Here is a 10,647-nt window from a genome sequence, read left to right on the forward strand (position 1 = left end):
GCGTTGCATAAGAACACAACCTAACCCTTGATTAGAAGCTTCGCAGTACACTACGAAATCTTCCGTTCCCTTTGGCAAAGACAACACTGGAGCACTGCAGAGGGCTTGTTTCAGGGTTTGGAAAGCAGCTTCTTGTTTATCATTCCAATGGAAAGGTACACCTTTCTGGGTGAGGGTGGTGAGAGGCTTGGCGATTTTGGAAAAATCCTGGATGAACCTTCGGTAATAACCAGCAAGGCCCAAAAATTTGTCGGATTTCTGTTGGTGTTCTTGGGGTTGCCCAGCCCTCAATAGCTTTGATCTTGGTAGGGTCCACATGTATTCCCTCTTCACTGACTACATGTCCCAAGAATTCCACTCTACGAATCCAGAACTCGCATTTGAAGAATTTTGCGTATAGCTTCTCCGTTCTCAGAGTTCCTAAAATCTGCCGTAAATGCTGGTTGTGCTCTTCCTCACTCTTAGAGTAAACGAGTATATCATCGATGAAAACAATCACGAAGTTGTCGAGAAACGGCCGACAGACTCGGTTCATCAGGTCCATAAAGGCTGCGGGTGCATTTCTTTGACCAAAAGGCATGACTACGAATTCAAAATGTCCATAGTGGGTTCGGAAAGCTGTCTTTGCAATATCCTCCTATCGGACCCATAGTTGGTGGTATCCGGACCTCAGATCTATCTTGGAGAAGTAGCTGGGTCCTTGAAGCTGGTCGAATAGATCATCTATTCGAGAGAGTGGGTATCGATTTTTGATAGTAAGCTTGTTTAACTCCTGATAATCGATACACATTCTAAAAGATCCGTCTTTCTTTTTGACAAACAACACCAGAGCTCCCCAAGGTGAAAATCTCGGCCTGATGAATCCCTAGTTTAGAAGTTTGCTTCGTTGGCTAGATAACTCTTGCATTTCGGCAGGAGCTAATCTGTAGGGTGATTTGGAGATTGGAGTAGCTCCAGGTACAAGATCGATTCGGAACTCGACCTGACGCTCGGGGGGTATTCCTGGAAAATCCTTGGGAAACACGTCGGGAAAGTCACGTACTTCTGGAATATCATTAATGTTTTCTCCTCCTTTGTTTTATCCACAACATGAGCGAGAAAGGCGTGATTCTTTTTATGCAAGCACTTTTGTGCTTGGATGCAAGAAATGAGTTGGAGGTTTGCGCCGGGTTTATCGCCATAAAGTATTAGGGTTTCATTGTTGGGTAAGTGAAGGCGAATAGCCTTCTCATGACACATAATTTCGGCATGGTCGGGGCTTAACCAATCGATGCCAACAATCACATCAAAGCTCCTAATATTAACAGGCATCAAATCGATTGGAAAGGAGTGATTATTTAATGTTAACGTGCACCCTACGTAGATATCGTTGGTCGATTCTTTTTTACCATTGGCCTTTTCGACCGTAAAGGTTTCGTTCAATTTTTGGGGATTTTGAGTGAGTAGGTGTTTGAATTCGCGACTTACGAAGCTCCGTTCAGCCCCACTATTAAATAAAATGCACACATAAGAGTTTTTGATGGGAAACGTACAAGTCACTGTAGTTGGATCGTGCACCGCCTCTCCTTGTCCCATGGCTAGGACCCTTCCTGCATTTTGATTGTTGTTATTGGGGCAGTTGCATTTAATATGGCCGGTTTCTCCACCTCCGTAGCATGCACAGCTGGCTCCAGCGTGCATGTCATTGGGCTGCTTGTTTTTTTTGTGGGGCATCTTGCAATATCGGGCAGTGTGCCCTTTTCGATTGCAATTTGTGCATTGGAAGTCCTTGCATGCCCCGAGGTGGTGGTAATTACACTTGTCACATTTGGGGTTGGAACCCGTGTATGACTTGGCAGGCGCTGGTGTGGTTGAGGCTGGAACGAGTGGAGCTGGTGCGACTGGAGCGGTAACAGAGTGGACTGCTACTGTCTGTGGTTTCTTGGACGGCCCTGAAGTCTGTCGCCCTTTTCGCTTGTTCTCCCAGTTCTTTTTATTACCTCCCTCTTGTTTTCCTTCTCCCTCGGTCGCTTTGGTAACTTTCTTGTCGCTATTATCATAAGGCTTCTTAGCTAGTCGTTTTGCACTGTCAAAGGTCTCGGGTTTCGAGGCAATCACATTTCCTTGGATGGGAGGCGTTAATCCCCAAATGAATCGTTCGATATTCTTTCCCTCGGACGTAATAATACCAGGACACAAAAGCGATAATTCACTGAATCTCGAGATATAAGCATCAATGTCCGAGTTTTGTATTGTATGGTTCCACAGTTCTTTCTCGAGTTTCTGTACTTCCCCACGGGGACAGTACTCGGCCATTAGCATCTCCTTGATTTCTTCCCATGACATGGCATTTGCCACAGGGAGTGTCACAGCCTCAATATGACCATTCGACCATGACAACGCCTGGTCGATGAACGTGCAGGCTGCAAATTTCACTTTACTCCCTTCCGTACATTCGCATATTTCAAAAACCGACTCAACCTTTTCTATCCATCGTTTCAAGGATATGACTCCTCCAGTCCCGTTGAAAGTGTGGGGCCTTGCATTAGAAAAGTCCTTGTAGGTACAGACCTTTTCAGGCCCTTGATTCATCCCTTGGTGGGAGCTTCCTGTCCCTTAGCCATTCCCACCACCATTATTTCCAGTTTGGATGTGGGCTAGAGCCGCTGTTACATCAGCTGAGACTGCTGCTTGAAAGGCTGCAGAGTTCATATCTAGCAGAGGCGGCGGTGGTGGTGTTGTGTTGTTTTTTCTGTGGATTAGTCTTCTAGGCATCTTTCTGTCATGGAACAGAAGGGCGATGAGTATATAATGATTTCAGATATCGGTGATTGTTTACAGGTCGTGGTGGTTCGCTTATGCAACATTAACCAACAATAGAAAACATTGTAGATACATTACAAATAAAACATAGAACTGTTCCATTAACGATAATTTCTTAGTACACGCATGAAAATTTTCCTTCGAAAGGCGTTCGGTACATAGAGGAAAGGAAATCTGCTAGCTTATAGATTCTACGAGGACTGCGGTTACTTAGTTTTTAGAGTTAATCCTACTTTCATAAGCAAAATAGAGTTATGTTGATAATGGCAGCAAGTAGGGCGGATCCTACTTGTGGTGAAGAGCATCCGATGGTGTGGCTGATGATGAGGACGCACCCTGAAGTTCAGCTAATCGGCGCTCAGCGATACGTACTCTCTCCTCAAGAGCAGCGTGTTGCACCTGATACTCTCTTACCTCTGCTCGTACAGCGGTAAGGTCTTCAATCAGGTGCTCCATTGGGACATAGCTCCGTTCAAGACCCTGGATGCGAGCATTCGCTTGTTCCGAGGCAGCTCTCATTTGCACCATCTGGTCGGCGGTGACTTGAGCCTGATCGCTAATATCTCCGATCTGTCATACCACGACCGGAAGAGCGCGGTTAGCGGCTCCTCCCTGACGAAGATTGTAAAATTCTTGCTCCATCCCATAAGGAGGTGGTTGTTGTTGATGCCTTCTCCGTCTCTCAATGTCATAAGCCTATGGAGGTATAGGACCATTAGGGCCCAAATGATGTGGAGGTACCCTATTGACGTAAGGATGGTCGATGACTTTGGACTCGGCGTCCGACACGTCATGCTCTTCTTCTTCTTTTTCCTCCTCATTGATATCCTCTTCTTCAAGTTCTTCCATAGGCTCTTCCTCTGGGTCTTCTTCGATCCACCCTCCATTTCCCTGGTTAGGAAAATAGAGATCGCCTGGCAAATGAAATTCTGCCATGTCGTCTGTACGAGAATAGGGCGTAAGAAGAGTGTAGAAAGTTTTACGAAGCGACAAAATACTCCTATAGTATTTTTAGTTGTTTAGGTTTGGTTCTTAAAACTTTTGGATAATTAGTTGGTAAGTTTTAGATTCATTGTCCACCATGCTTACCCCCAAGCACATGTTGGTCGTATTTTGAACAAATATAGTTGATCAGGCTATATTTGTCCCCAATACGATTACATAATTGCCCGGGTTTAAATGTGATGTCCAACTCTTCTAAAGACTTTTATTTTTTCGAATTCTATGATGTTGGTTCTAACATGTAGACGTGTTTATGTTCTTTAGTCAGAGTATTTTAGTCACATTGTATTTATAGTTGTATATCTTGTATGGCTAGATATACTAGTTCACTATAAACAATGCTCTAATACTAATCTGTCACACCCCCGAACCAGAACGGCGGAAACGACCGGAGGCGGTGACGTCATTGTGCAGTATCATAACAATTGAATATAAATGAAACATAGCCAATCCAAACATCATACATTAAGATAACAAACTTACATTGTTTTTTACATCATGTATTTGTTCTCAAATTGCACAAAAGAGACATTAGTAAGTAAATTCCAAAGTACAACAAAATAATCCAGAGTCCGCGAATCCATAAACTTGCTTACTGATTTCCTGAGAATACAAGTCGTTTGAAAAGCATCAACATAAAATATGTTGGTGAGTTCATAAGCATTTTTACATATAAGTTGTGATAGTTTATAAACCCAGAAAATCCAATATTTTCTTGTCAAAATAGTTGTAAGTCTTGTTTCCAATCAAGTATAGTTGCATGTGTGCATTAGTTTATTATCTTTCGAATTTGTATAAAATCGTTTTCCCCAGAAAATCCTATATTTTCTGATGTACAAAGTAGTAGTCTTAAAAACTCTAAGTCTCGTGTGGTAAAATTTCACTTGAGGTAAACAAACCATAGTTGATTTTAAACAAGGTGTATTCCGCGTAAATATATTTTGTTATATTCTATGTAAGTCGTTATAACCATACTAATACGACGGAGCGCTTGTCTAGACGTTCTTCTGGCGTCGGTTTGTTGAAGATATTTGTCACCCTAGACTCATCTGTCTAGCTGTAGCGAACAGCGAAGGTGCGGGGTGTCATCCCCGTATAGATCTATACACAAATTCCCGCTCTCCCACCAGTAGACTCTGGTTATAACTCTTATCGGACTTTAAATGTACACTAATATATAGGTACGGTGAAGATGCGTCTGACTAGAATACTAACCGATATTTACACAAAAGTTGAAATCCGTTATTTATTTAATAAATAACAATAGTTGTACTCGTTGACTAGATGTTTCGTTTCGTTTCATAACTTTAGTTGTGCTCGTTGACTAGGTGTTTCGTTTCGTTTCGTTTATTGAAAATAATCCGTTTGAATCGTATTTATCAAAAGTGACTCAATATTATCGATGTTGGCAAATATGACCCTTCTTTTTATAAATTATCAAATAAGAACTACATTTGTCAAAAAGTGTCATGAGTGATCCAAAAATACGAGGATTGTTGAAAATAGCCAATTTCTTCTAAAATACTTATTTTAGGCTCGTATTTAGGAAAATGTCCAAAATGACCCTTATTTATTAGATATTTCCATTTTTGGCCAAATTTGAAATCGAAACCTCCAATTTAGCCAACATTTAAAAAATGACCTTATATATATATATATATATATATATATATATATATATATACTAGAAATGTTTCAGGGTCATGCTAAGCACGACCCACGAAGGGTAATTTGGGAATTTCCATAAATATAGTCGTACACTGTTTAATATTTTTAGCAAATGATTTTCTAAATGTCATGGAGCAAAAAGTGAAAGCTAATTCCAATGCTCTAATAAAACGAATGAAAGAAGAACGTTATAACAAAAAAAAGTAAATTTTTTCTTATAAATATCTTCATTTGCCTTTACAAGAATACAATTGACACTCTAACAATGTATGATTGTAATAAAAAAGAAGGGACAAGCTCACCACTCTTCGATATTATGAAGCTAATGGCCAATTGGTGGACCTAAACTTCACATACCCACTCCTTGTCCATCTTATTCCGTGACCAACATCCCAATGGGCTCCGTTAGACTTGATATAGTTAGACTTCATATAAGAGGCTTAAAACTAAGAAAAAATAACTCATTAGGTACATATAACTCATATTTAGAATCAAATCATATGAAAATGGAAGTAAAAATCGGCATTGAAGTGATAACGGATGACGAAGATGGAGGATACCGGTGAACCAAGATACAGACCAACAAAACCGAACAAGTTTCATCAGCCTACATCCAAAACAAGTTGTTATTATCCAGCGATCAAAAACTTAACCACAAACATCAAAATCAGAGATAAAGAGGGATAATTTGGTATTAACCTTTCAAGTTTCTTCTTATCCGTAGTAGCAACATACATTTCATTATCAACATGGTCATAACCCCACAAAGGGGTGTCATTTTATTCATTCATTAGGTGCATAAAAATCCAAAAAAAAACAATATTGTAAGTACGAAAGTTGTATGAGAAAATGGCTTGCATTTGAAGCTGAGCCTTGTAAAAAACTACAAAAAGAACCTATGTGCTTTTTCCTCCATTTCAATATCATTTATTTTTTATATTTGAGGGTAAAATTATCAACAAAAAAAAAAGTCAACCATTATTCATGCACGTGCTTCTTCCTTAAAGTTAAAATCATTGAAACTAAACTTAGAATGACCTTTATAGTTTACATATATGAAGTAACTACCAAAAATATATAGGGGTAAAAAATTTGTTCCAGGTTAAAATTTTAGGGGCTTCAAAGACATTATCATTCTACGAAGAAGCTAAAAATAGCAATCTACTTTGACAAAGTCTTTAATCCACTGCAACGTTAGTCTTGACATATTGAATTTGAGAAACCAGGAAAATAACATCAAACTTTAAAGATCATTGATGAAAAAATAATCCACCCCACAAGCAACAGGAGGTAGCAAAGTACTTTCCGAATGGAAGTGCAACTATACTACATCGGCTTCTACTACCATTAAAACCTTTAAAAGTTAAAGTGTCATGAAATGAATTATCAATCATGAAAAATGTACAATAAGGTAAAATAGTTTGCGTATGCAGTGGCAATAAGCATAAAATAGCAACATATTTTTTAAAAAAAACCATCCATCTTTTTTTTTTGGTCAATTACATGTGTCCCACTAAGCTTTTAAACTTCTCATGTCCATCAACCAACACAAATGAGAAATCTAAACATTTATTACGTGGAACTGAGCACAATTTTTTTTTAAAAAAGAAAGAAAAAAGTAGTACCTTTATCATTTTAATAGAAAATAATTCAGCCTAAATTTTTATGTGGTTGCTAGTCGGCCCTGCCGAAAAAACAATTGAAATGGACATTAACAAGTTAGTAATTTTCTATACACGTACCCTACAGTTTAAGTAGAACAAAATCATTAAATTACAAAATTGGATTCTAAATACAAATAAAAACAATTATTTTACTACCAATTACAACATGGAACATTCAAAAATAAAACAAAAACAAAGTATCTCACCATCCACTACATGAAAGAAGTAGGTTGCTAACTGCATATTCTAAAACTTGGCCAACTACATGGTTTCTTTTGATATCAACAAACATTGTATCTAAATCTTCATCTTTAAAAGTAGAATACAAAAGATATTGTACAATAAAGAATAAATAGGGTACCTGGTCAAGAAGATGAAACCACAAATACTACAATTAACAAATATAACCCCTTAATGACCTATATTGCAGCAAAAAATCAATTAAAAAATGGAAGTGCCAGAATAAACATGTATGAAGAAGCATATTAAAAATGGAACTTCTCATCTCCATCAACCATTGCACGCCATCACCAAATACTATTTTGACTTTATAGTATTCTGATTAAGTTATATTAAACTCTATTGAAAGGAACCAATAAAAAAAACTTCATTGTACAAAACGTACACCAATATTTGATGGAAACAAAAATGTTTTGACACCGCAGCTTACCATTTTTCTTCAGAGACTAAACACGAAATCAATTTCAATTCTCCTTTCGCTAATACAAATGGAGTGGCAGAAATAGTTTAGGGAAGGCGAACGATGTTATCATAGTGGAGCGTTTTTTGCCATGGAGAAATAACACAGATAAGGGAAAGAAAATTTGGTGTGCAATTGTTGGAAAGGAAATTGATTTTAGGGTTGTTATGATCTTGAATACCCGATGCTCTGTATTCACCCGTAAACTCGATTATACTGAACTGGGATCGAGAAAGAGAAAATTTTGAAACCATATGCGTCAATATGCAGAATCATCATTCAAACAAGCATGAGGTGTCCCACTTTTTTCAGCCTCTAATGTTGGTGAGGAAGAAGTAGGGATGTTGTTAGAGAAAAGGAAAGTGATGGTACGGTGGAGATAGAAATATCTAGTCACGTCTGGTGTCTAAAAAAGAGGAAAATAAGGAACGATGGAATGGGGAATGGTAGTATACTGAGGAAGAAATGTCTTCGTGGTCGGAGAGAGGAACCGATGATGTAAATGGGGATGGGATAGAGGGTGAGAAATGAAGCGTCTAATGGAAGAAACATGAATGTAGGAATAACAAACCTGGAAAACACATATCCCGAGAGAAAGGGAGAAGGAAGCATGTGCCCCAAGCTTTGGAAGATGAGCCGATGGTGGAACACAGTTGTAAGAAGATAGAGAAGTGTCGGTTGTGGAACTACAGATAGCTTCACGCGCCCAAGACTTATGGTTGAAAAAAGGCCTAACGATTGTGCTTCACGCGCTCACCACAATCCTCCTCATTTCAAATGGAGAGCTCTCAATGTAGAGGCTTTATATATATATATATATATGGCCGAAAATGGTCCAAAATAATATAAATTTTCATAATTTTAAATCTTCTAAAATTTTATGCCAACAACTTTGTTTAAGCAAATTTTGAAGTAAATCCTTATGGTTCTTGACATAACAATTTGTGATTTGTTTTCCCTAAACATACTAGTTTTTGTTTCTACACATAATTTGTGAAATATAGTTCAAACTCTTGAGACTTGCTCAAAATCTCGAGTTCTTGAACTAATTCATATAGAGTTTTATAACCTTAAATACATATAGCATAGCATACATGCATAACAAGCAAATATATCAAGATTTAAACAACGCTTTGACTTGTATCCTCCCCCAAAACAATGAAAACTCAAAATAGGAGTATGAAGCTCACCTTGGGTAGGAGAAAGTGTGGTTGAAGAGATGTGGTGAGAAATTGGAGCCTAGAACACTTGATGTGTTGGATGAATCCCTTGGTAATTTTTGATGTCCTAATGTTGTTAACACATGAAGTTATGTGTGATTAAGAAGAGTTTTAACAACTAAAATTTGAAGAATCAAGCTAGGCACAATTACTTATAAGGAATTAAGAGGAATGGTGAAGAAAGTAACTTCTGGAGTTCTTGGTTGAATCCTTGAGAGAGTTTACGGAGGTTCTTATAATGTAAAATGAATTTGTGAAATGAGAAAGGGAGTTTACGCTCATTCATATGGGAATGGGAAATTGATGGGATATTTACTTGGATTACTGTTGGGTAAAGCCTTATCACTTGGAGGTTAATGCATAGATTGCTGAGATTTGCATTGGAAACTTACGCATTACAGCTCACAATCCGTAAACACCCTTGAACTGGAAAGGGGTTCACGGTCTAAATGGACCTTAAACTAAGGTTTACGGTCTAATGAAGGTCCACCAAAGGTGGTTTACGGTCTAAATGAGGTCCACCATGGAGTTTACGGCCATTCTTGTCCCTTAAATGGTGTTCACAGCCAATCTTTGATGGTTTAAGGTGGTTCACGGCCAAAGTGGCTCCGTGGGAGTTGTTTAAGACCAATCATGTACCCTAAGAAGTAGTTCACGGTTATGGAAGCTTCCTAGGGAAGTCTTCATGGTCTTAGTGTATAGGAAACTCTAATATGTTGGTTTTATTGTTTGTGTGCTAAATATTTTGACGTAAATCCAAGATCATATTTGCTTGTATTTCTCATGAGAGATTAGAATAGTATAACTCCCACAAATTACATTACACATATCATAATAGTAATATAGCTATAACTATTACATATACGAGACTCCTTTGGATTGGTTTTTGGACATGAAATTTCTAGTTGTGACAGAAACTCCAGTTGAACCAGTTTACGAGTCCTTACCTCTAAGACGTTTTAGTAGAGTTAGAATGGCACCTGGGTTTTATGGTTTCCATATTATTACAGATGGTGATGTTGAATCATAAAAGTGACCCTCTTGAACTCAGCTACCGCAACCATCTCTCTACCGCAACGGTTCAGCACCCGGAGTCAACCTTGTCATCAGCAACCGCATCAGCACTCAGAGTCAGCTACCGCAGTCAATCTAACTGGATTACTTTATTTGTCATTTATGTAACACACTCTATTATCCAGTATGCCTTGCACGGCTGCTTATAGAGTTGTAGTCTAGTGTAGTTTTGAGCCTCTATAAATAGAGACTTATTCTCTCATATTGAAAACCTCTGAATCACCGATAACTTATGCATTCATTCTGAATACAATATCTGAAGTTATCTTTCTATCTCTCTTCACTCTTCACTTCTTACTTAAACATAACTGATTATAATCTCTCTTCGGAGCAAGTCTTTAAGACTTAATCACTAAGCGTGATCTTCCTTATTAACTTGGAGTGAATGCATTCCTTGTTATGAATCAGCTTAAGTGTATTCTTGATATAACAACTGCTGTCATTTCTATTTTCCGCAACTAACTCTCTAACTATCTAACTTTATTATTGTTGAGCTTTTAGATCCTTTGAGATTAAC

General features: G+C 38.2%; 1 long non-coding RNA gene across 1 annotated transcript; it reads right to left on the reverse strand.

The window, feature by feature from the left end:
- Positions 1-5,660: 5,660 nt before the first annotated feature.
- Positions 5,661-8,600, reverse strand: LOC145166644 (uncharacterized). The gene is made up of 2 exons (XR_013740639.1): positions 7,498-8,600; positions 5,661-7,156 (listed from the first exon to the last, which is right to left on the reverse strand). It is a non-coding gene; the product is annotated as an uncharacterized LOC145166644 (long non-coding RNA).
- Between the last annotated feature and the right edge of the window lie 2,047 nt (positions 8,601-10,647).

The sequence above is a fragment of the Lactuca virosa genome, chromosome 3, assembly GCF_052849685.1.
Source record: "Lactuca virosa cultivar CGN04683 chromosome 3, Lactuca_virosa_CGN04683_v6, whole genome shotgun sequence".
NCBI lineage: Eukaryota > Viridiplantae > Streptophyta > Magnoliopsida > Asterales > Asteraceae > Lactuca > Lactuca virosa.